This window comes from Lutra lutra, chromosome 13 (assembly GCF_902655055.1).
Source record: "Lutra lutra chromosome 13, mLutLut1.2, whole genome shotgun sequence".
NCBI classification, from domain to species: domain Eukaryota; kingdom Metazoa; phylum Chordata; class Mammalia; order Carnivora; family Mustelidae; genus Lutra; species Lutra lutra.
This window is the reverse complement of record NC_062290.1, coordinates 84,435,393-84,461,850: the sequence shown is the minus strand read 5'-3', so window position 1 is coordinate 84,461,850 and position 26,458 is coordinate 84,435,393. Positions and strand designations below refer to the sequence as shown.

Genomic DNA, 26,458 nt, shown 5'->3' with positions numbered 1-26,458 from the left:
GCACAAACTTCTTGCCCTTTATTTTTATTTTCTTGGTTAAGTGTGCATGATATTATCCCCAGTTGACAGGTGAGGCACTGAAAGCAGAGAGTTGAAGTAATTTAAATCAGCAACTTGGAACAAACGTTTCCCACGACCTACTTTGCCTGACGTGGTTCTAGATGCTTCGAGATGCAACAGTGAATAAAATAAAGTCCCAGCCCTTGAATCCCTTCCATTGCAGGCAGACACAGGAAGCAGAGTTGAAAGTGAGTCTGTAAGTGTTGGGTGGTGACCAGTGTGCAGGAAGAGAAAGCTGAGGAAGGGGATGGAGATGAGGCAGGTGCTGGTAAGTGACCAAGCTGGACTGGAGGCCTGGAGAACTCATGCTTTTTCCCCCCGCTGGTCCCACTCTGCTTCTGGTCCTCCTTGGTGATGGTTTCCAGCAACTAGGGAAACAACATAAACTCGTTTTGCTGTTTATTCTGCTCTTTATTCTGGAATTGCTCTTTATTCTGGAATTGACAGTTCAGTGTGTCGGGGTGATGACATTGCATTCCTAGGGCACAGAAGACATTTTTGGGCACTCCCTGCCGTCAGCAGCATGTAGCTGTCTCCTTCATCTCTCTGGTTTCCCAAACACATTTCATCTTGATGCAGAAAACATCTTGCCAGCTTGGACTCAAGCCCTAGCGCTGAGGAGCCCAGTCTGTCCTAGAGGAGGGTCCCTGTGACTGCTGGCTTAAAGGAACTCATTGCCTCTTTTCTCTCTGCTTCCAAAAAGTGATGTCATAGGTAGTAGCTTAGGTAGTCTTCATTTCTGTTTCCTGATCTCTGATACTCAGTAAGGCAGTTTGATCCCGTAAGCGTTGGGCACCAAGAGACGGATCAGATATGGAACCTGCCACAGGAGTCAGCGGGACCTGGGTTCCGCTTTTCCGCTTAAGTAATTTCAAGCAAGTTAATTTCAGCAAGTTAACCCTCTGCACTTCGTTTTCCACCTCTGTAAAAGGGAGAGAACAAGTGTTATCTGCCTCATAGGATTGCGGTGAAGATGAAATGAAATAAGATGCATGGTGCCTGGCATTTGGAAGGAACTTAATATTAGGTAGGCTTCTTTTAAAAATAAACTTTATATTTTAGAGCAGTTCTGCGCTCGCAGAAAAATTATGTAGAAGATACAGAGATTTCCCGTATATCTGCTGTTCCCACTCATGCGTATCCCCCTCCATTAATAATGTTCATTTTTAAATATTTAACTATAACTCTTTAATTTATAGCTGAACCTTCTCTACATCCTATCCTAGGAAGAAACAGTGGAGTAGATAGGAAAGTTTTCTTTTTCATTGTGAAGACAGTGTATGTATTTTAGTGAAAATGATGGTGAGAATTCTCATCATGACAATAGTTTATAAAGAAATGTTGATACTCGGTCTTTACAGTACTCCCCACTGGATAGGTATCGTTATACGTTTAAAAATATTTTTACTGTAAAGTAACTTGTAAAGTAGATCGAGAAAACTGCCTTAATTACATGAGCAGCTTAACCCATTGTTACAAGACCAGCACTGCCCAGGACAAGAAATAAGGCTCTACTACCCATCACAGAAACCCCCTTCCATGAAAACCCGTCCCACTTGCCAAAAGTCCCCACCATCCTAACTTTCCTATTTTAAAAAAAATAGTTCTTTTACCCAAATGTGTATTCCTAGATGCTCTAGTATAGTATTGGCCATTTAAAAAAAAAATTGTACGGTTTTTAATTCCCTTTTATATGTTCCTCTTCTGTCCCTTTCCTTTTATTACAATTTGTCTGTTGAAGAACCCAGACCTATCGTTTTCCCCAGTGTGGATTGTGCTGTTCACCATGTTCCTCTGTCTTCTGTATTTCCTGCTAATTGGCAACTGGATCCTGAGATGGGACAGACCATGGCTCAATCCCTTTGGCAGGACAATAGGAGGCATGTGAAGGCTGGTTGTGTCTCTTCTGGTAACTCTTAGTAGCCAGTAATGCTTGGTGCCTGTATCTGTTTATTCAATAGGAGTTGCAGAATGATGATGGATGTTAAGCTTATTTGTGTTTCATTTATTGGCTGGAATATTTTTAGGAAGAGACACTTGCCCTTATTTACTATTTCATTACCCATTGACACAGTTCATACGGCAGATAAATACTTGGTTCTTTCCCTTTGGCAGTTTTTAATGTAACGAATTTGTTCCCTAACATCCTTAAAATGTGGCAATTCTTTTGTTTATGTAGATTGTGGCCCAGTGGATTTATTTATTCATTATTTATTTTTAAAGATTTTATTTATTTATTTGCGAAAGAGAGAGAGAGAAATAGTAAGAGCACAGGCAGGGGGAGTGGGAGAGGGAGAAGCAGGCTCCCCGCCGAGAAGCAGGCTCCCTGCCAAGCAGGGAGCCCAATGTGGGGCTCCATCCCGGGACCCTGGGATCAGGACCTGAGCCGAAGGCAGATGCCTAACCAACTGAGCCACCCAGGTGCCCGAAGGCCTAGTGGATTTAAACATTTGATGGTTTGGAGTCTCTTGCAATTATTATTGTTAACGAAATTCAAACCATTCCAACTTCTTCAGTGCCTGAGTCCTTCTTTAAATACGGTCCTAGTAGTCTTTGATAGCTCCCTTATTATCTGATACTGCAAGATATTCCAGGTTTGTCTTATGCATTTCCTGACTCCAACCCTGAATCACACATTTCTTCGGGTAGCACTGGTTTTTTAATTTTTTATTTGTTTATTTATTTTTTAAAAGATTTTATTTATTTAACAGAGATCACAAGTAAGGAGAAAGATAGGCAGAGAGGGGGCGGGGGAAGCAGGCTCCCTGCTGAGCAGAGAGCCCATTGTGGGCTCGATCCCAGGACCCTGAGATCATGACCTGAGCTGAAGGCAGCGGCTTAATCCACTGAGCCACCCAAGCACCCAGCACTGTTGTTGTTGTTTTTTTAAGTGAAAAAAATACCTCAAGACTAAAACCTGGGTGCTAAGTATACTCCCTGCTCCTGACTGGTCAGTTTCCAGGCCTTTTCAGTGGGCAGAGCAAGGAGGGAGACAGACAGACACACACACACACACACACACACACACACACGTATCGATGTTTCCAATTCAAATTCAAGACCATAGAGCTTTTGCCTAACCTCTTCTCTGTTACATTTGTATTTCCTTCCTTCCATACTGAGAATTCTGGCTCTCCAAAGGGCACAAGGGATAATAGAATTAGAATATCCCATAATTACTCATTTGTTTTCACACACAACAGCCTCAGTGAACAATACTAACACCAGCACCAGCATGATTGCAGAAAACCTTTTAACCCTTGTTTGCATATTCTCTCCCTGTTTTCCCCAGCTTTTGTTTAGTCGCACTGTGTTTCCGCTGCTGGAACATTTCAGCCTTTATCTGCCCGCTCTCTCCCTCTCTGCCCTCCAGGTCTTAGTTTTATGGTCACAGTAACTAGCTCGAATGGTGATGTCTCTTCAGTCATTGTGGGTTGTCTGAGGCTCACTGGTGGATTTTCTCAGGATGGGCTCCTCAGAACAATAGTCCCTGTGTTATTAAAGGTTGATTGGTTTCCTGTACCCTTTCTACGTGAGTCAGTTTGGCTGGATATAAAATCCTTGGTTCATACCTTCTTGCCTTGAATATCTTAAATCTGTTAACTCCATTTTCTTCTGGCAGAAAGTGTTGCTGTCAAAGTCTGATGGTAATCTTAATTTTCTTTAATAAGTCACATGTTCTAGTTTACTAGATGCCAGGGATTTTCTTTTTCCTCTTTTAAAGTCCAGTGGTTTTTTTGCAATGTCATGGATGGTCCTTCCCTAGTCTCAGCTATATAATGTGGTCTCACAGTGTATGGGATGCATACAGTTTCGAGTTTTTTCTCTTTTTAATTTCAAGAAAATGTTCTTGAATGATAGGTTTCAGCTTCAGTTCTGTTATTTTGCTTTATTTTTCTTCTGCGGGGCTCCAATTATTCTTCTATTTGATCTTGTTTTTCACTTTCTTCAAAATCTTTATCTTTTTTAACTTCTTATATTGAGATAGAATTCCTCTTCAATTTTTGTTTTTAATGTTTTTTTTTTTTTCTTTCTTTTGTTAAAACATCTTTACCATTGATTTGCTTTTACATCCCCTTAGCTTGTTTCTGATCCTTGCTGGCATTCTATCCCCTCGTGTCTAAGTTTTTATAATTCAGATATATGTTGTCCTTTCGTGCTTTGTATATTTTCTTAATGTCTTTAGCATGTTTTGACACCATAGATTTCAGTTTTAATCTATTTTGTAGACAGATGCTCAGGACACATTTTTGTGGACGTTTCCTTTCCTTTTTTGACATATAACTTCGTGTAGGATTTGACCTCAGTGCCTTTATGTTATTAATGTTATGCCTTATGTTATTAATTTTTATATGAGCTTAGTTTGCCTGACTTGAGAATGAGATGGAGTGCCGGAAAGCTTTCCTCACTTCATAGAGCTCCCTCTTCTGTCATTTCTGGTAGTGTTCACAAATTCCTCAGCTGCTTTCTAAACTTCTCCGGCTGGATTCTCTTCTCCTGCACTGACGGAGATCTTCTTTTTCCCTTTCTCTCTCATGTCTGTCCTGCTCAGTCTTGCTCTTTCTTGATTACGTTCCCAGAGGCTTCTCCCCATTATGGATCCCTTTCTCGAAAGGGAGTCCTGACACATTCTTTCAGGAGGCCGTAGGTGCTCCTAGGACTTGTCCCTTCCAGCCCCTCGGTCCTTCCTGTTGGCCCTTTGCGCTCCCTGCTTTTGTGGAGGTCAGAACCCTCCCAGCTTCACCTGCTTTTCTTAAAGAGACCCACCTGTTCAGCTGTTTCGAGATTCACTCTTCTCCCGTCTGTCTGTCAGCGCAGATGCCAACACCAAGCAGGTCTGGTCTGTTGGTAATCTGCACTCAGCTGCTTGCATTTGGGGGCCCATCTTTCATCTAGTTTTGCTGTCAGTGTTGCATGTTTGAGGTTTTGCTACCCAGTTGTCCTTCCTTTTTTATGTAGGGATTTGAAGATATCACCACCACCAAATTTCCCAAATTCCTCTTACCTGCTTCTCATTTCTTCCTGAGAAATCCAAGAAGAGGTAACATATCTCCCACAAGCGTAGGCCGTGCCCTTGTGGAACTTACATTGTACTGGAAGAAGACCAGTACTAAACATGAACCAAAAATGGAAGCAGATGATCTCAGACAGCGGCAGGTACTATGAAGGAAAGGAAACACAGTAAGCGGTAATGAGGGGTAAGTTTGAGGGGAGTAGAGCAAGTGCTTTGCATTTTGATGCTCTTTTCCAAGGAGTTGGCATCTGAGCTAGAATGTGAATGATGAGAAGTAATAGGTGTACAGGTACTGGGGATGAGAGCATTCTAGGCAGAGCAGACAGCAGGGTAGGAATGGGTTTAGTTCATCTGAGGCTCAGAATGCAAGGTCTGTATGACTGACACATAGCCAACACGGGCAGAGTCATAGGCGACAAAGTCAGAGAGGTAGGCAGGTCCGGATGAGGAAGGACCTTGCAGGCTCAGGAAAGAGTTTCATTTTAATCTAGGTACAGTGGAAGCCAGTGGAGGGACTTTTAAGCAGAAATGAAGCCTGACCAGTTCAAGTTTCCAGAAACTTCTTTTGGCTGCTGTGGGGACTGCAGAGCAGAAGTCAGGGAACACTGGAGAGGACTGGGGAGAGACCCTGTGGCCCAATGAAGATGGAGAAGAGTGGTCCGATTTGGGGTATAATTTGGTGACAGGACTTGCTAATGTATTGATGAGGGGAAGAGAAGAGTCAAGGATCCCTCTAGTTCTTGGTCTACCTCCAGGTTTTTTGGGTTTTTTTGTTTTGTTTTTGGTTTGTTGGGTTTTTTTGGTTTGTTTTGTTTTTGTCTTTTTGAAGCTTATTTCTTGGAGAAGGTCAGATAGAACTTAGCTCCTGAACAAATAAATAGATAATACTATAAAGCAAGTGAAAAATAACAAGCCACCGACTGGAGGAAGATATTTGCAACAGAGCAGAATCTTGGTTTCTAGAGTATATGAAGAATTTCTGTGAACCTGTAAAAATTAAAATGGGGAAAGATGTCAGCAGACATTACACAGGAGAGGTAAACAACAATGGTTCATAAACTTACAGAAAACGCACTCAACTTCACTAATAAATCAAGGAAACTGAAATTAAGACCAAGGCATCGTTACTTTTGGCACCTATTGAATTGGCAAAAATTAGGAAATCTCTGGCTGTATGTGGAGTAACAGGAGGTCTTATTTTGCTGGTTAAAGCATAACATTGGTATCTCAGTATTACAAATTGAAATTCTATCCCATTTAGGCTAGGAGGCATGGACAAACATTGTCACAGCAAGGACAACAACAATGGAAAATGGGGAACAATTCAAATACCATTGAAGGGTAATAGATAAGTTAGAGTATATTTATATGATCCAGTATTACACTAACATGAAAATCGGTGAATTTGTGAAGTAACAACATGGATAGATCTTAGCAGCATACAGTGTGCTGCCAATGTCTAAGGCTCAGTAGTAAGTAAAACTAAATATTATTTTTTTAAAGACTTTATTTATTTATTTGACAGAGAGAGATCACAAGCAGAGAGGCAGGCAGAGAGAGAGGAGGAAGCAGGCTCCCCGCTGAGAAGAGAGCCTAATGTGGGGCTCGATCCCAGGACCCTGAGATCATGACCTGAGCTGAAGGCAGAGGCTTTAACCCACTGAGCCACCCAGGCGCCCCAAAACTAAATATTACTTAGGCTATATCATGTGTGTGCTTAAAAAAAATTTTTTTTTAATGAGAATGGGAATGAGAAACAGAATTGAAGACAGGTATTATTGGGGTCTGGAGAGAGGGACAGGAGGAGGCAGTAGAGGGGGTACAGAGACAATGCAAAAATAATGTGTTTTCTTAAGTTCAGGGGGAGGTTTACAGATGTTCGTTTTATTATCATGCTACACAACTCAGTATAGGTTGCATATAGTCTTTCATGTGTAAATATCAATTACATGTTAAATTCAGTGGAATTACAAAATAGGTAAAGTATTAATAATTTCCAAATCCCATCATTTTATAACATTGTGTTTAAAATCCAGCTCAGAGTTTGCAAGCTCTGGACCCTTCTAGTGTAACATATTTCAGACCTCCTAAGGATCTTGAAATGTGGCTTGACCCAGTGTGCTGAAGTCCTTGATTTCCTTAGTGGTTGTGAAAGAGAGGGGGTGGTTCAAATTGAATGTCAGTCAACATTCCTTCCCAGGTTTTTGGTAACAAAACACAGAAATGCCAAAAGGAAGAAAGAATCCAGAAACTCTTTTGGACAAATTGTTCTCTGCAGCTTTGAACAGACAGTCTCAGAATGATCTGATGGGTCCCTCTCACAAGAGTGGCCACGTCATGTACCCTGTTCTAAAACCTGCCTGACTCATTGAAGACTCTTCTCCTCTAGTTTCCAGCACTTCAGTCTCCCCAAAGGATGGGTCCGTGCACAGTGACTAGTCCCCAAACTCTAAGAAATTTGTCTTTCTGAACCCCATTTCTAGTACAGGGAATGGCAAGTCAGCTTTGGAATCTGAGAAAGTCAGACTCCGGTGTGATGCCATTTCTTGTTCCATCATGGAGAGGAATTACAAGGAATTCTCTATTATTTAGAGTAATCATGGCATTATTACCCCATTTCTCCTTATCTGTTATTTAGAACAGTTCTTTTCTAAACCTCAGCATGCAACAGGAGAGATTGTTCTTTTTTTTTTTTTTTTTTATTTGACTGATCGAGATCACAAGTAGGCAGAGAGAGTGGAGGAAGCAGGCTCCCCACTGAGCAGAGAGCCTGATGCAGGACTTGATCCCAGGACCCTGGGATCATGACCTGAGCCAAAGGCAGAGGCTTTAACCCACTGAGCCACCCAGGCGCCCCAAAGATTTTATTTATTTATTTGACAGAGAGAGACACAGCAAGAGAGGGAACACAAGCTGGAGGAGTGGGAGAGGGAGAAGCAGGCTCCCCACTGAGCAGGGAGTCCAATGGGACCCAGGACCCTGGGATCATGACCTGAGCCGAAGGCAGACACTTAATGACAGAACCCCCCCCCAGACACCCTTGGATAGATTGTAATTATAGATTCCTTAGCCTAAGTGCCAAGGAGGGTGAGTGAGTTAGTGAATGGACAGATAGATGGATGAATTTATGCCATATTCTTTTGAGTCAAGATAATCCAGTGGGGTGGGGGGGAAGCCCACCACTGAAATGAGTAAAAAATGTTTTTCACAACATGGATTGAGCACCTACTATGTGTTTGACACAGAGTTCAGCACTCCACAACCCCATGGCAAGTAAGTGGTAGAATTGTGATCCAGGCACAGAGCTCAGTGCTGTAGAAAATGGGTTTTTCCTTTTGCAGGAGAAACCTTTCAAGAGCAGGAACCGAGGAAACCAGAATGAGATAATTCACCCAAATATGAACTTGTAACCCCGGCATTTGTACATAGAATGTCGTAGAGCTGCTCGTGCGGGGGACTCTCGTTTGTGAATGCCAGCCCTGGTCAAGCAGTCACAGCCGCTCTCCATTATTTACCGGGATTAGACAATTTGGGTTCTGCCCTGGACTTACAGCCTTACCGGGTCCTTTTTCATGGACTCACACGCTCAAGAACCCTTTCAATTCTTAGAAGATACGGTGAGAAAGACTAAGCTTTAGAGCAAGACAGGCAGGACTTCGTACCCTGGCTCGGTTTCCTTATCTATAAAATTGGAACTTTAACAGCAATTTCAGAAGCTGTTACGAGGGTGAAGCGCGTATTGCTGTAATAGGTTTGATCATCACCTCGTAGGTGCTCAGAAATGTCAGTCCCCAGGCTTCCTCCCCCAGTTGCCACAGCCTTCCTGTGGTACTAACCTGTCAGACTTCGGAAAATGGCAGTGAGCGGTGTCAACTTCCTACACTTTGGGGGATGGTAAGCTAGTTACTTCTTGTTGTGCACGGGTTTTCTGGGTGTCTCAAGTTCTTAATTCTCTTAGAGGAAAAGACTTTCATTTTAAGGGCAGTTGTTTTATTTTAGCTACTATCTTGTAGGTTTCCCAGTGCAGATTTCACTTGATTTTTCGAAGGGAGCTAGGATAGTAGCTGCACACCCTAACCACCCCCCCGCCTCCCCCTCCCCCACACTTGAATCACATTCAGAAGATTTCAGGCTTTAATAGTACTTCAGCAGACAGTGATAGTTTGAGGTAAGAATAGAGGGTTTGATGTGAATTAAGGAACGTTCCACAAAGTATCTGGCCTGCACTCTTCAAAAATGTTAATGTCTTGCAACAAAGAAAGACCCAGAATTCTTCTAGATTAAACGGAACTAAGAGGACAGCTGCATACAATATATGATCCAGGATTTTTCTTTTGCTATAAAAAGACATTGTGGGGACGATTGGTGCCTTCTGCATAAACTCTGTAGATGAGATTTTTTATTTTACCAATGTGAATCTCCTGATTTTGATCATTACACTGTGGTTACATTCTTAATTTTAGAAAATACAGTCATTTGCTATAATGCCTGTTTTAATAATACAAGAGTGTCCTAACGCCACCGAGAGATTCAGGAATGATTGCAGCGTAATGTGAAGTTCATGTTGACCATGCGTGGTATCATCTGTGAGAAATACTAGGTGAGTGCAGAAAACTGCACCCAGACGAACCGAGCTACATAGGAGTACACAGAAGGCGCACATGCACGCGGCCCTCACCTCTGCCAGCGACCTCAGTTCACCGCGTGTGTTAGGGGCCACAAGTCCTGTCCACGACAGTGTTTAACGCTCTGTCCTTCTGCCACCACACCACACTCTGCCCACATGCTGCAGTCCTCCTGACACACACGTCCGCAGCAAACTTGAAGCCTTTTTCCAAGGTAAAATGACATATTTCTTGTCATATTTATATACTTCTTACACATCGAACATGTATAAAATGGTGCTACTGTTTTTATTAGTTTTTTTTTTTAAGATTTTATTCATTAATTTGAGAGAGAGCAAGCACAAGAGGGGAGAGGGTCAGAGGGAGAAGCAGACTCCCTCTGAGCAGGGATCCCGATGCGGGGCTCGATCCTGGGACGCCAGGATCATGACCTGAGCTGAAGGCAGGCACTTAACCCACTGAGCCACCCAGGTGCCCCTATATTAGGTTCTTATCTTATTTCTACATGCCACTGATGAAGTCTTTGAGCATTATGCCTCCAAGCATGTTGGTTTTTAGGAGCATATATGTCACATTAGAGCATAACTGACTATACTTAAGAATGCAGAGGGTAAAAGGACATCATGTCTTAAATTTATTCTCAAATGGTTCAGAAAAACACTTTAAACAGATAAAGCATGTATAATATATAGCATAATAATGCATATTTGTACGCTCACATGCATGTGCAAAGGGAAAGAAGGGATAAAGCCATTGTGGTAAAATGTTAAATCTGAGGGATCTAGGGTAAATGAGAATTCCTTGTATTATTCTTGCAACTTCTCTGTAAATCTGAAATTGTGTCCAAATAAGAGGGGAAAGGGGGAAAAGGAGTGGAGTATTGAGTATTGGGGAACTTTTTTTTTTTTTTTAATTTAAGTTCACATGGGAATGAGGAAGAAAATTAAAAGGGAAGGGAAAATGACTCATGTGGGGAAAAGAGCAAAGCAGATGGGGGGAGAGGATCCTAAACACACCTTCCACAGAGTAGATTAAAACATGAGCTGAGTTTGAGGCAAGCATTTATAAAATATTATAGGAAGAGTACATCTACAAAATGGAAAAGAGAGACATTTTGCTTTTCCAGGAAGACTTTTTTTTTTCTTTTGGGAGTCTAGCCCAGAATACTGAAAAACAGAATAAACTTACATATATGGAAATCACATAAATTAACAATTCTAAAGTAGTATCTTTATTCTCTTCCTAAATAATACAAGGATTTTAATATATTTTACTCATCGGACACCCTCATATACAAATAGCATTATTAGAATATTAGTTTCACTTTAAAAAAGAACATTAACAATAAAATTATAATTGGTTTTATTAGTGTATCAGTGTGTGTGTCCTAGTGTTTCTATGTAGGGTTACTTTTGTCTTTGTATGTCTAGAAATTTATTTTTATTTTGCTATGACTTTTGAAGGATAGTTTATCTGGGTATGAAACTGTATATTGACATTTTTCCTTCTGCCCTTTGAAGATCTGTCTTTTCTTATCTGTTTTTATTGGTGGCAAATCTGCAATCAATCCAACTTTTTTTTTTTTAATAAAAAAAAATAAAAATCTTGGGATGCCCAGGTGGCTCGGTCAGTTGAGCATCTGATTCTTGGACTCTTGGTTTCAGCTCAGGTCCTGATCTCATAGGTCGTGTGGTCAAGCCACATCCAGCTCCATGCTCAATGGGTGTCTTCTTCGATATTCTCTCCCTCTGCCCCTTCCCCTGCTCATGCATGCCTGTGCGTGCTGTCTCTCTAAGTAAATCTTAAAAAAACAAACAAACATCTTTTCTCTAGGAGCTTTTCACCTTCTGTTCTGCAATTTTGGTATAATGTATCTAGGAATGGGTTTATTTTTATTCTACTTGGGTACTAATAGTGTCTTTTCAATATAAGAGACACATTTTCTCAATTCTGGAATATTCATAGCCATTATATCTTCAAATACTACTTTTCTTCCAGGTCTAGTGTTTCTTTGTTTTTGTGTCTTATTCTGGACTCCTATATAAATAGTTGGAACTTCCCAACCTATTAGCCATGCTCTCAAATGTTCTTCTTTTACTCTTGATCTCTCTCTGCTTTGTTCTGCTGAACTCTTCAGTACAATCTTTCAGACTAGGTGATAATTTTCAAATTTTATGCCTTAAAAAAAGAACTGAGATCATATTTTACCCAAGGTAAAACAGCTAGTAAGATAGCCTGGATTTGACCCCAGGTCTCTTTGACTTCTGACATGGGTTCGATCATTTGTGAATTAATAAGTTCCTCCCCAAAGTTTAAAGCCCCAGAATAATGAAATAGCTTCAGATCAATGCATTCTCCTGTCATGTGGGTGGCTGTAATTGGGAGGGTGAATGTGACTTCAGAGCAAGATGCCATGTGCTGGGAAGACTGGAGAGGTGTCAAGAGTTATATTTGGCCTCTTTTCCATTTTCACCCTGAGTTGTTTCTGAGAAAGAGAACTTTAGTTCCTTTTTGTCCTTTATGGTGCACATTCTTTTGGCTGTCTAAATAGATGTTTACCAAGGTTTGTTTGTATACCACTTGTCTCTTCTCAGTAGCAGAATTTTGGTTTTGTTTTATTGGGCAGATGTTGTTAAACTTAGAATTTTTCAACCACAGGGAAGTGATGAAATGTTTACAACATTATTCTATAAATATAAAAGAGTCTATTGTTGTTATTATTCAACATTTGTTAAGCGCCCACAGAGTGCTGGGTGTTGAATATCACTATGGGGGGGGCGGGGAGGAAGGGTCCAAGCTCACAAATTCTTTTCTGTGCAAATCACATCCCTTATAATTTCTTTGTAATATTATATCTGTTGTTTATCTCAAGTAGTTCAGTAACATTTTGTGGGAGCTCACACCACCCAGCTTGGGCATTACAGCCAGAGATGAGATGAGGGTGACACACACATTATTTTGTCACTCATTCATTTAAAATATATTATATTGATCATCTGTTACTTGACAGGAGAACTCATGGGCCCATAAGGAAAACAAACACAAAAAGCTGTTGCAATGCAGTATGATGAAGGAAAGTGCCAGAGAAGTGAGTGGCATAAGGAAGGTATGATGAGCTCAGCTGGGATAGGTTAGGAGTGGCTTCCCACAGGAGGAGACACTCACTCAAAATGGACCTTTTTTTAAAAAAATTTTAAAGATTTTATTTATTTACTTGAGAGAGAGAGAGTGTGTGACAGAGAGAGCATGAGAGGGGAGAGGGTCAGAGGGAGAAGCAGACTTCCCATGGAGCTGGGAACCCAATGTGGGACTCGATCCCAGGACTCCAGGATCATGACCTGAGCTGAAGGCAGCCGTTTAACCAGCTAAGTCACCCAGGCACCCCTTGAAATGGGTCTTGAAGGAGTTTTCCAGAAAGTAAAATCTTACTCCAAATAAGAGGACAGCAAAACTAACCCGTTAGAAAAAACTCAAGTCATTTTGTGTGGCTGGATTACAGGGTTCTCTTTGAAAGGCAACGCCAAGGGGTAGGGGCCGGTCTGTGGAATTCTTTGCTTCACAAGAAGTTTGGGTGCCCTCTGTCATCACTGGGGGATTTTTAAGCGGGGAGTGTTTACCTTTCTGGAGGCATGGAGGAGGCTGGCTGGAAGGAGGTAAGACCCCAGTAGAGACCAGTGAGAAAGCTGTTGTAGTAGTCCTGGAAGGACAAACCAAACCCAGAACTCTAAAGCAGTGGAACTGAAGCAAAGAGAACACATCTGAGGGGAGAGAGAAGAGATGGAGTCAATCAGTCAAAAACGGGGGACTGGCAGGAAAGGGAGTGGACCAGGATGACTTTGAGGATTCCGGCTGGGGGGGGCCCCCGGTGGAGACATTTTCACACCCTCAGACTCCAGTAGTAAATATGGCAAATATTTCTTGGCAGTCTTGGTTTCTGTCAAGTGACCCCTCAGTCCTGGAGGAAACCAGCAATATTGCTTTCCTGCAAGGACACTGTACTAGAGAAGCGGCCCAAGGCAAAAATGGCCTCACTCTCTCAGCTGCTCACGAGGAAAGTAATGAGAACAACGTGTGGAAACTTAGTTCTTGTGATTTAATGTCTTTGGAGGAATCCTCTCCTTTGCACAGAATAGCTTTGATATCGAGTTCGTGACTCCTGCCTTTAGCTTTCTTTCATCATTGCAGACGGAACGCTGGTCATGTGTCTTACCAGCCAGCTCTATTCTCATGTGCCTCAAAATGTTCTTTTTGAATAATTAGACTTTTTCACTTAATTTTAAAAAAACATTTCTGATGCCTATTATGCACCCTGGATGGCGGCAGGAGCTTTCCTGTGGTCTCTCATTTAAGACTCACAGCGACCTGAGAGATAAGTGGAGGCACCAGTGTTCCAGGTGGGGAACCGAGATGACAGGACATTAAACAGTCAATCCCAGGTCACAAAGTCGATCTGTTGCAGAGTCAAGGTTAGAAGCTGATTCATATCACACATCTCGTGGTTTTTTCCTCCCATTGTATGGCTGTCCACTCGTGCAGCTGGAACTTTTTTTCTTTAACAAACACATCTTTCTTTGAGATTTCTCTCACTCCTCCATTCATTGTTGCAAGCACGAGTGGCCCCTCTTGCATGTCAGCAAGCAGACTGGGTGCTGGGTGGGCCACAGGAGTGAGACAGACCAGTGGAGAGAAAGACAAGCAAATAGGCCGTTATAATCCAGTTTAATGAGTGCCCCAGAGGGGAAGTAGAGGATGTTGGGGGAGATCCTAGGAGGGGACCCTGACCAGGAACCGGGGCTCAGGGACAGTGCCCCAGAGGAAGTGATATCCGGGCTGAGGCTTGAGGAGTGAGAGATAGCCAGGAGAAGAGGGAGGAAAGCAGCCCCCAGGCACAGGGAGGGCATGGCAGGGGATGAAATTTAAAGGCAGATTTGGGTCAGGTCAGGGAGGGCTGTCTAAGCCGAATCAGGAAGCTTATGATGAATTCTGATGTCAGTGGGGGCGACTCCGGAGGAGTTTGTAAATAGGAAAGTTACATGAGCATGCGGGCATTTTCGGAGGTGGCTGTGGTAGTAGCGCGAGAAGACAGATGATTCATAGGAAGACAAGCACGGAGGGAGGCCACCCCAGAGGCAGTTACCATGAGGGGAGAGCGGAGGGCGACCTGGCCTGCAGAAGCCACCACAGGCATGGTGAGACGTGGGTGGGCTTGAGAGATGTGACGGAGGAAATCCACAGGTCTCGGTGACTGAGGGAAGGGGGAGAGGAGAGAAAAGTAAACCAAGACTGACCCTTGTGACTGGGGCCAGGGCAGGGTAGGGGGAAGCATTCACTGGGATGAAGGAAGAAGAACTGGTTTGGGAAGGAAGACGAGTTCCGTTCTATTTGTGTCCAAGGTGTCATGGGACATCTGACCAAAAAATGCCCCTTTAGGCAGTTTTGAATATGAATCCAGGGGTCAGGAGAGAGGCGTGGGATGGAGACATAGTTCTGAGAAATGGCAATGCATGGATGGTAAATAATTAACCAGGGAAAGTATCTAAGGTAGGAAGTAGAGAGCGTAAGCCAGAGGACATCTGTATTTAAACTGTCCAAGAAAGGGGAGCCAGTGAAGAAGCCAGACGAGGTGCGTCCAGAGAGAGGTCTGAGGCAGGATAACACTCTGAACTCAGGGAGGAGAGTGCTTCCGTGCGTCTGGATAGAGACGGAGACTTCTGTGGGCTTTAGCCACAAGAAGGGCGTGGGAACCTTGGGTGAACTGGGACCACTACTCTGGGCAGCTTGACTGGTAGGAGGCAGAGAGAAAGCATGACAGCCACGTGGTTTTCTAGGGATAAGGGAAAACTGGGGGGGGGGGGGGGGGGGGTTAGTGTGTGTGGTTTTAACATTGGAAGAAACTGGAGCGCATTGAAATGCTGATGAGAAAGATCCAAGGTCCTGTGATCGAAGTGCTTTGGCAAAGCAGTGTGGGTGGGTTGGCCTTGGCCTTGGAGCAGGGGAGGGGCCTGTGCCCCTCTGCCTGAGCATCACTGGGGAAGGAAGCCTGAGGGGTGATGATGCAGGTAGAGGGCAGAGAGAGAGAGAGAGAGTGAGTTGGGGCGGGCAGTGGTTGGAGACTAAGAGGGATGGGTCAGCAGCTGGGGAGAATGGAGAAGGTTTGAATAGACAAAGGTGAGAGGACTAGCTGAGCAGACCTGGAAGGTTTATGATTTTCTTTGACCTAATGCTGGGGGATTTACCCAGTTGTGATGAGAAAGTGGACTTGCCACGGTCTGCCTTGTTTGGTCCTGTTTGCAGCGTGTTCTTAAATTTTTTCCCCTGCGGCTCCTGTGGAGAAGGGTCATAATGCTGACTGATTTTATTGTTCAGTGAGTTATCGATCAGAGAGAGAAGGATCCAGTTAGAGCAGGTCTTCTCTCTGCCCTCTGGCGTGTGGCATTTGCCGGCCAACTACGTTAGTACATAAATGACCAAGGTGAACTCTCAAATGATGTCTTCTCTCTTGGAGTTTAGATGGTTAGCACATATGTGAGGGATGCCCTCGAAATGGGAGGCCAGGATTCTGGCTCTGCTCCTTCTTTCGGTTACCTTCCCACTCACCGTAGCGAGAGTCAGGTTAATCCAGCAGGCCTGGCTGTACCTAACGGCAGGCCCTGAGAGTCAGGGCAAGAGCCCTTTCTACAAAGAAAGGACTGTCTCTGAAGAGGGCTTCTCCATGGGTCTGGGTTCCTGCACCGGCATCTCCAGCCTCCCCGTAGAAATAAAAAGTGTGTTTAGAAGGAAACCTCACCTAATTTCAGGTCCTGGCTCTGTTGCTTATTCACAGTGTGACCTTGAATGTGTCTCCCCTTTTCTGAGTCTTAGTATTATCATCTGTAAAATGGAGCAGTGATACCTACTTTACAGGAATTCATGGCTATTCCCCATCCTTTCCCCACTCTGGCTTTCCAGAGCAGGAACCCCATCCAGAGCCAGTCTGAGACATTAATTGCAAAGGCATTAATGATGGTAGGATGGGCGTAGTCCGTGCATTCCTCTCTCAGAGGTTAGAACTGCACTCCTCTGTGGGCCAGAGTCAACAAACCCAGCCCTTATATGTGGTAGATTGTGAAGTGGTGTTTTAACCTTTTTTTGGTGGAGGGGGGCTGCCGTCAGATACTTGAAGACATGGAGACAGGGCATGCCTGCTCTGTTTCCACAGCTCATGGCTGCGTCACTCATCTCGTTTATATTCCTGGGGATCGTGAGGGCATTGGAGTTTGCAGCCTTTATTTCTAGATCCAGTCTAAGCTTGGTCCTGAAGGAAGCCTGACCATTAACCCCACAGATATCACTGCAAGAGTCTTGGGAATCCTCTCATTGTGTTTGCAGAAGCATATTGTTGAGGATGTGGTTCACTTTATCTATTCAAGTCTATTTATTGAGTGCCTACTGTGTGCCAAATACTGTATGTGCCCTGTTGTCGCTATCTCTGTGCCCTCGGTTGGAAGCCCTATGTAAGTGGCCTCTATCGGGTATCAGAAAGCAGCAGTGTTTCCCCCCTTGGGTAATTACAGAAAAGACATCATTCATTGGCAAGTCCACTCCCCCGTTTACGTATATTTTTGTCCCCAAAATGCCACTGGCTCCTTCTCTCTTTTCCTTTCAGACTGAATGCTCAGATCACCCTTTCTGTCACCATGCTCTTTCCACAAGGTGCAAAGGGCCTACCCTGTTGTTTCCTGAGTTTTTAGGGAGTCTCAGGCCCCTGTTTTTATCACCTCTTAGAGACTCCAGCTTCTGGCCCAAAATTCAAATGGTTGTCGACTGCAGGGTTGATTCTAAAGAGCAAACCCAGATGGTTTCTTCGAGTATCGCACACACTGAAGTACTTCCTGGTACATTCATTCTAAATTCTGACCCTCGAGTCGAGTTTGCCTTTCTAAGCCAAGAAAGGCTGAGGAGGGGCGCCTGAGTGGCCCAGTGGGTTAAGTCTCTCCCTTTGGCTCAGGTCATGATCTCAGGGTCCTGGGATCGAGCCCCGCAGTGGGCTCTCTGCTCAGCAGGGAACCTGCTTCCCCCTCTCTCTCTCTGCCTGCCTCTCTGCCTACTTGTGATCTCTCTGTCAAATAAATAAATAAAATCTTAAAAAAAAAAAAAAAAAAGACAGGCTGAGGAGCAGAGCCCTTGGCCCCAAGCCACCAAGCACCTGGAGTATAAGAGCTCTTCCGCTGGGTCATTAGTTGCCACTTTCCATTAGAAGTAGGTTAGTTTAATGGTATAAGGTGTCTTTCAGTTCCAACTCAACTATTCCGAGAACAAGCTGTGAACTTTTCAACAAGTTGACGTATCCATCTGAAGCTGTTCAGAGTACCAGATGAACACTACGTGTGTTTTCCCGGGATGACTTGAGTTCACATCTGTGACTCTGTAACACAGTAGCTGTACCATCCTAAAAGCAAGTCACACCTTCTTTGAGCTTCGGTTCCACCTCCTGTCATACACATGGAATATGGGTTACCACTTCCCAAGGTTCTCATGAGCAAGGCCTCGACGGATGAGGAACATGAAGGGCTGAGCAGACCATGTGGCAAGCAGTTGGGGGTTAGCCTTCTGTTGCTATAACATGGGAGGGAGTTACATTATTGTCCTGAAATCTGTTTTGTTTTGTCAACGAAATTACCAAATGTGGTCTCCTAACTCTGTATGTTAGCAGTTAGGTGTGGGCTCACATTGATGTTTGACCTCCATGTTTCTCCTGCCCGCCCCCCGCTACATTATACTGCAAACTTTTTGCAAGAAATGAAAGTTTCTTATTCATCCACTGAATGTTCTCTCAGAACTTGGCTCAGACGCTGCCCCTTCCCAGGAGCAGATTTGTTTATGACTCCCTCTCACTAGACCTCAGGGTTCTTGCAGGTGGGGACAGTGTCCCAGGACATCTCATGTCCACGGGGCAGATACAGTTTGCACTCCATAGATGCCAGCTGATGGAAGTCGGGGAAGTTCTCGTCAGTCCAAGGCCCAGGACATAGTAGGAGCTCATTAAAAGGTAGCTGCTGTTATCATTATTAGAACAAAAAATAAAGAGAGAGAGAGAGAGAGAGGAGAAGGAGGAAGAAAAGATAGGCATCTAGTCACCCACTTTGGCATAAAGTGTGGACATTGATGGCAAGACTATTTTAGAGAAACAAAATGGCCCTTTATTCGCTTTGGGGAGGGAAGGAGGGTTAACAAGAGAGTCTTTTTCAAGTGTTTGCTCCATCTTGCTGCCACTTTCCTATGTGTGGCTGCTGTTGCTATGGCAATTCTTTAAGCAATTGAATAGAACAGCACTGAGTTGTTGCAAACCGGCTCTAATTGCTCCCATGCACCAGGCCTGCCCACACGACCACTCTCTGCACAGCAATCCCTTTTTCAGATGCATATTTTCATAAATCTGTGGGCATTGTGCAGCTCCCTTGCTCTTGTGACATTGCCATCCTCGGGCAGAGGGGACAAGAAGGAGCTCTGAGTGGGAGAGAGGGGTCTGCCGATTTTCTCTGTGTGAACGAGCCGTGCAGACCCCCATGTTCAAGAGGGTAGCAGGATGCAGGCGCAGTGGGGCCTTAAAACCAAATAAAACATTCGTGGGATAGGTTTATTATATGTATTTGCCATTGTTGGGCAATTTAGTCATCTTTTTAAAGCCTACGGTACCTTTCCTGTGCCCGCCTGCCAGGGGACCCAGTTCGTGGTGTAGTGAGAACTTCTGGTTTTAACCTGAACGTGATTGGAAGGAGCGAGGCAGGGAGCTGGCACATACTGTGGCCCTCCCATGTGCCAGGCCCCATCCCGAGCACCCTCCGTGTTCTCTGTTACCCAGTTCACAGAAACACTGGACTGGGGGTGAGGGGAGTGTGATCCCTGTTACAGATGAGGAAACGGAAGAGCAGAGATCTAGTGTCAGACCCCAGGTCACAGCCACCGAGTGCACAGCTGTGTTTAGACCCCAACTCTGACTGATTCCAAGGCTGGGGCCCTTTTCACTGAGCCACGCTGGGTCTCAGGAAGGAGGCCAGCTTTCGGCGGCACTGGGAATCCAGGTTTCTCCTGCCTTGTGGCATATGACATTTTGCTAACTTCCATGTCCTTCTTCAAACAATCATGACACTTTTTAAGAATTACTATAGGAACAACTTACCGTAAGTATAGCCTTTTTTACGCATTAACAATATACCAAGCTCAAAACCATATGACTACCACAGTTAATCTTAACCCCCCCACCCAAAAAGTCTATGAACTTGATACTGTTCCCCCTGTCTAGATGGAGAAGCTGAGGCTTAACGGAAGGTAAGTGACTTACCCAAAGTCACACCAGCTAGAGGTGAGAGCACCAGGATTCAAATCCACATCCCACTGCAAACCCCTTTCACCACTAGGCTGTCTCCCTTGGGGCTTATTTGGAAATGGCTGTTCCGTATACACTTATAAAACTTTTCCTGTGCCTATCCAGAAGCTTGATCACCAGTGGAAAATTTTCTTTCCATTCCTGAGTTGTTTGTAAAGCTACTTTAAACTACACTGTATTAGTGCACAGCCTAGCTTTGGAACGAAGAGGGACTTCGGCCTCAATGCTCTGGGTCTCTGTTTCCAGTGAGAACCTTCCCTTTAACAGCTCAGTTTTGCACTGCAGCAGAATGGTAGAATTGTGTCTAAAATTTTTTCTCTCTCTTTTTTCCTCTTTTTCTTTTAATGTAGTTTGTGTAATAAAAAGGGGGGACAAAAACTGAATCGTTTTCTCATAGAAATGGTATGACTCCTACTTTTAGCAAAGATTTTTTTTTTCCTTAGCACTTTACAGTGAACACTCTGATTCATTCATTCAAATAAGTTTTACTGAGCCCACTGTGTGTTAGACACTGTACCAGATAGGACAAACAGAACAGTGTACCGGGAAGCATTCAGCTACAGGTGACAGAAATCTGGCTAAAATAATACAGACTTTATTATCAGTTGGAGGAGGGTCAGAGATTGGCTAATTTAGCAATTGGCTGATGATATCAAGAACCCTGTTCTTTAATTCTTGAGTCTGTTACCCTCAGCCTGACGTCTGTGCCATCAAGTCGGCTTCCTTTTTGGTCTCAAGATGACCGTATCACTTCCATGCGTTACATCCTCACAGTAATCTGTCAGGGCAGGAAAGAGACCTTCCCTTCCTCATATCTGCTGAGATTCAGAAACCCTTTGCCAGAGGCTCTCCTGGTGATTTGTCGTGTGTCACTGAGCAGAAGTGAGTCATATGCTCATACCCTAACCAAACACTCGTAAGGAAATGAGACCACTGGGGTGGGCTCAGATGTGAGGACCCATCCCCCACCTCTGGGATGGGACCTGAGGAGGTTGGGGGCGTGAACAGGTTGAGGTTATGTTGGGAAAGAGAGAGGAGAGAATGAGGGTTGGGTAGGCAGCCAGCAGTAGGGACTAGAAATACTACATTCCAGTAAAATAGGCATAGAAAACAAGGAGACAGACAACATTTGAAATGTGTCATCTGAGTCGTCCTTCCATGCTTCTACTCCAGACGGAGTGGTCAGGGAAGCTCTTTTTGGAGCTGAAATTTCACCTGAAAGGTGAAGGATGAGAATCATCCACCCAGACTGTTTGAGGGGAGAAAATGTTCCAGGGAGAGGGAAGGAGGTGACACAGCATCTTGGAAGAACCAAAGGGAACTGGGGACCCAGGATGCAGTGAGCAAGGAAGCAAGTGGCAGGGCTGGATGACACCAGGTCTTTCAGGCCACAGGAAGTTTGGATTTTATTCTAAGTCAGTGGAAAGCCACAAGAGTTTTTCGGGGGGTTATTTTTTGGCTTTTTGTTGTTGTTGTTGTTGTTGTTGTTGTTGTTTTTTCAGAGATTTTATTTATTTAATTGACAGAGATCACAAATAGGGAGAGAGGCAGGCAGAGAGAGAGGAGGAAGCAGGCTCCCCCCTGAGCAGAGAGCCCAATGCAGAGCTCGATCCCAGGACCCTGAGACCATGACCTGAGCCAAAGGCAGAGACTTTAACCCACTGAGCCACCCAGGCACCCTGCCACGAGAGTTTTTAAAACAGGTGTAACACAATCAATTTTATGTTTTGGGTGCCTTTTTTTTTTTTTTTTTTTTAATCACGCTGGCTGCTGGGAGGTGGGGGCCTTCATGGAAGCACAGAGAGCAACTATCCAGGCAGGAGATGAGGGTGTCTGGACTCTTGTGGGCGAGAGTGGGAACAGCCTGGAAAGTTCTTTGGGAGATGGGGTTGCTAGGACTTGGCAGGCGCTAGGCTATGTCGCCATGCCTCTCTTGTCCAGTCTTCTCTGTACTCTTAGACAGTATTTTCTTTTTGTAAAGTAAATTATTACACCCACTTTACAAATAAGAAAGTTCTAAGAAGTGGCCGGCACTGGGTCGTAGCATTCAGACCAAGCCAGAGGAGGAGAGGAGCTGGATTCCGGGAGAGGGAGGCAGGACCTCTCAATCAGTATTGCACTGGGATTGTTTTCCTAGATGAAGCTTCTGTTTTCCAGGGTGATATTTTGAGAACTGCAATCTCTGTGGGAATATCTCCATTGTGTACAGCAGAACCATCTCTGCATCTACGTTTTCTTGTTTAACACATGGCTGTCTTTATAATGAGTTTCCTTCTTTATATGGGGTTATCAGTGTAACTCTGAATCTATTTTACAACTAAATTAATGATATCCAGGAAACATTTATTTGGCTCCTTTTCTATTTATAATGTTGTTACCAACTAATTGCCTTTGAGTGTTCCTACTTACAGGGTCCTTCATGCTAGTTAAGATCCATCCCACGTAGGTGAATCCCTAATACCACTCAGGGCTCCCCAGTCACTTGTGAAGTTTATCTTCTTGTTGTAATAACAGGAGCAATCATAGAAATTTACACCAGGGCAAAGGGCCAGGTTGGGACAACATCGGAAAAATAATAACGTGTATTGTTTTGTTTTGTTTTTTTTCTGATTGTAAAAGTAGTATGTTTTCATTGTAGTAATTTTAAAAAGATGGAGAAGCATATGAAAAAAGTCACTTACATTCCCGCTACCCTGAGGCAACCAGCATTAAATTTGGGGGCATCTTTTCAAATGTTTTTATATCTTTTTACATCCTTGGGCTTATACAGGCAATACCGTTTGTTTCTTCTCTTTCCATGTGGTCCTCGTCATACAGATTTTCCTCACACCTTGAGATACAGTTCTTATAAATAGTTGTATGATTCCTTTGATTAGTTGTGCCACAGTTTACCTAATTGTGCCCCTCCTGAGGGGAATTTAAATTTTTGTTGTTGTTTCTGATGTGAACAGTTTTATACATAGAGACTCATTGGCATTTGAGGGGTTTTTTTCCCTTAAACTACATACCCAGCAATTCTAATACTAGACTGAAAGATAGGCATATATTTTTTTAAGATTTTTATCTGTTTATTTGAGGGAGAGAGAGAGACAACACAAGAGAGCAGGAGCAGGGGGAGAGGCAAAGGGAGAAGCAGACTCCCCGTCCGTAGAGCAGGGAAGCTGACGCGGGGGCTCGATCCCAGGACTCCCGGATCGTGACTTGAGCTGAAGGGAGATGTTTAAGCAACTAAGCTACTCAGATGCCCTAAGATATGCATATTTTTAAAGAATTTTATTTACTTATTTATTTGACAGAGAGAGAGAGAGAGAGAAAGCACAAGTAGGCAGAGAGAGGGAGAAGCAGTCTCTCTGCCAAGCAGGGAGCCCAATTCGGACTTGATCCCAGAACCCTAGAATCATGACCTGAGCCGAAGACAGCCGCTTAGCCAAGAAAGCCATCCGGGTGCCCAAGATATGCATATTTTTAAGGATCTTGGTATACTTACCAAATTACTTTTCATAACTGTTTACTGCTGTCCATTCTTATCTACATTCCATTTACAGTCACCTTGAGCTATAACTAGGACTCTTTATTTTTTATCTTTGTTCATTTAATATTTAAAAGAAAAATTCTGGGGCGCCTGGGTGGCTCAGTGGGTTAAGCCGCTGCCTTCGGCTCAGGTCATGATCCCAGGGTCCTGGGATCGAGTCCCACATCGGGCTAGCTGCTCAGCAGGAAGCCTGCTTCCCTTCCTCTCTCTCTGCCTGCCTCTCTGCCTACTTGTGATCTCTCTCTGTCAAATAAATAAATAAAATCTTTAAAAAAATAAAATAAAATAAAATAAAAATTCTGTATTAATTTTCATTTCTTTGATTACCAGTGACATTGATCTTTTCGTGGTTATGAGCCAGGTATTTGTTTTCATGTTACATCTTTTGCCCATTTATCTGCTGGGCTCTCTGTGTTGTTTTTAGTTACATGCGCTCTTTATATGTTTTGGATATTAACAGTCTTACCAATTTGTAGCAAATAACTTTTTGTGAACCAGGACTTTATTTTATTCTTGCTTTTTATTATAAGGATTTCCAAATATACACAAAAGTAGAGAGTACAGATCCCCTACATCTCCATCGCACACCTTCTGTAGACATCAACATTCTCTCATAATTATTTCCTATCCCGCCCTCTCCACTTTTTTTTTTTTTTTCCTGAAGTCTTTTAAGACCAATCCAGGTATTTCATCTTACCCTTAAGCTTTATCAGTAAGGATCTTTCATAAATAAGAATTTGACATTTTCTTTTTTATCCAACTTCTTTATTTTTAAGAAAATTCAAGCCTATGGAAAAATTGCAAGAACAATACAATGAGCACCCATTTACCTAAGTTCGTTGACAATTAATGTTCTGTATATTTGCATTGTCTTTCTAATTCTGTATACACACTGCACTTTTTGGTTTGTTTGTTGCAGCAGTTTGAAAGTAAGTTGCAGCTATCATGACCCTTCACTCCTAAATATTTTAGCCTCAGTCACCTAAGAATCAGAACATTCTCAACCATAACCAAAAAGCCACTATCGCTCTCAAGAAGTTTGACATTGGTACCATAATATTGTCTAACTTAGCATTTATATTGTTTTCCCAGTTGGTTCCAGGTCTTTATTTTTATTTTTTTTTAATTTACTTATTTGAGAGAGAGAGAGAACGCGGGAGCAGGGGGAGGGGCAGAGGGAGAGAGAGAATCTCAAGCAGACTCCCCGCTGAGTGCAGAGCACTACTCCAGGTCTGATCTCACATCTCACAACCCTGAGATCATGACCTGAAGTGAAACCAAGTGTTGGACATTCAACCAACTGAGCCACCCAGGGGCCCTGGTTCCAGATCTTTTATAATTGCCTTTTTCAATATACCTGAGGTCAAATCAAGGATGACACATTGCATTTGGTTGTTGTTATCTCTTAAATGACTTTAATCTAGAACAACACCCTTGCTTCTTGTTTTGTTTTGGTCTTTCATGACACTGACATTTTTGAAGAGTTCAGGCCAGTTGTCTTATAGAATGTCCCACGGTGTGGATTGTTAACTCATATATTCCAGCATGACAAGAGGCTTCCGGTCCATCTTGTACATCTTGTGCCCCAGATCTAGAATCAGCCTTTTCTTCAGTGAGCCCTGGTTCCTCTTAGTAAGAAATGGTCTTTAGAGACCATTTTCCGAATACTGGCAGTGGTCATTGCTACTGGTCTGTTTTGACTTCTAGAGATTTTCAGTGGATAGAATTCAAATGTCTATTTTTTTAAAAAGGAATAACAATGAATTTGTATTGATATTTTCTTTTCAAATTTAAAATTTCAGAATTTAAACTTTTTTGATTTTATACTTCTGTGTTTATTCTATCTTGAAATTCTTGGTTCCTAAAAATGTTAATGGATATAATTATTTGTTTTATCATACAATAATATATGTAGTCATTTTTAAATTTAAAAATCAACTTTATTGCTGCCAGTAATTCTCAAATTATGTTTTTTATTCTTTTTTTAAAGATTTCTATTTTTTTGAGAGAGAGAGAGAGAAATGATTGAGAGAGAAGGAGCAGGGCAGGAGCAGAGAGAGAGGGAGAAGCAGACTCCCCGCTGAGCAGGAAGCCCAACCTAGAGCCCGGGATTATGACCTGCGCCACCCAGGTCCCCCTTTATTATTCTTACTGTCCTTAAAGATTACCTTCTGAGCATGTGTAGTTAGAATACTGTCTGTAGGGTTTATTGCAATAATTCTTTTCTCCAAGTGGATTTGTCACCAATGAAAATATATAATTAGGTTCATTGTTTCAGCGTCTTCTCAATTTTTAGGAATTCTTTAAAATTTAATTTGTTTATAAACTCTTTGCATGATTTTAAATATAATATAGCAAGGTTCATTTGGAGAAACCAGGCTTTCATCCCAATTCCTTCTACTCCGGTTCTTACCTCCCTCCTAATCCCTCTCCATTACTTTAAAAGAAAAGGCAGGGGTGGTGGGTAACTACTACACACATGGTTGCGTATCTTACTATTTTTCACTTACTCTATCCTGGAAATCAGTCTAGGACAGTGTAGAGAAATCTTTACCATTATTTTTCACGGCTGCGTATTGCTCCATAGTATGGATGTCATAGTTTTTGCAAACAGTACTATGTTGAAGTTCTTAGAACTTTGCTATTAGAAGTCATGTCGTATGACAAATAAACCTTCATCGTATAATCATTTTCTATTTTCCTAAGTATAGCTTTGGGCTAGGTCTTGTAGGTCAGATTGCTGGGTCATATACTGTTGCTGGGTATTGCCAAATTCCCCTCCATGGGGGTTTCATCATTTTTTCATTCCTGTCCTGTTAATACTATAGCTTTTCTAGTAGTGTGTGTTGTTAAATCTATGG

The 26,458-nt window shown here is 43.1% G+C and overlaps 1 protein-coding gene across 16 annotated transcripts in view; it reads left to right on the top strand.

The window, feature by feature from the left end:
• Positions 1-26,458, top strand: part of DENND1A (DENN domain containing 1A) — a 504,146-nt gene that overhangs the window by 362,426 nt on the left and 115,262 nt on the right. The gene's annotated exons all lie outside the window — the stretch shown is intronic.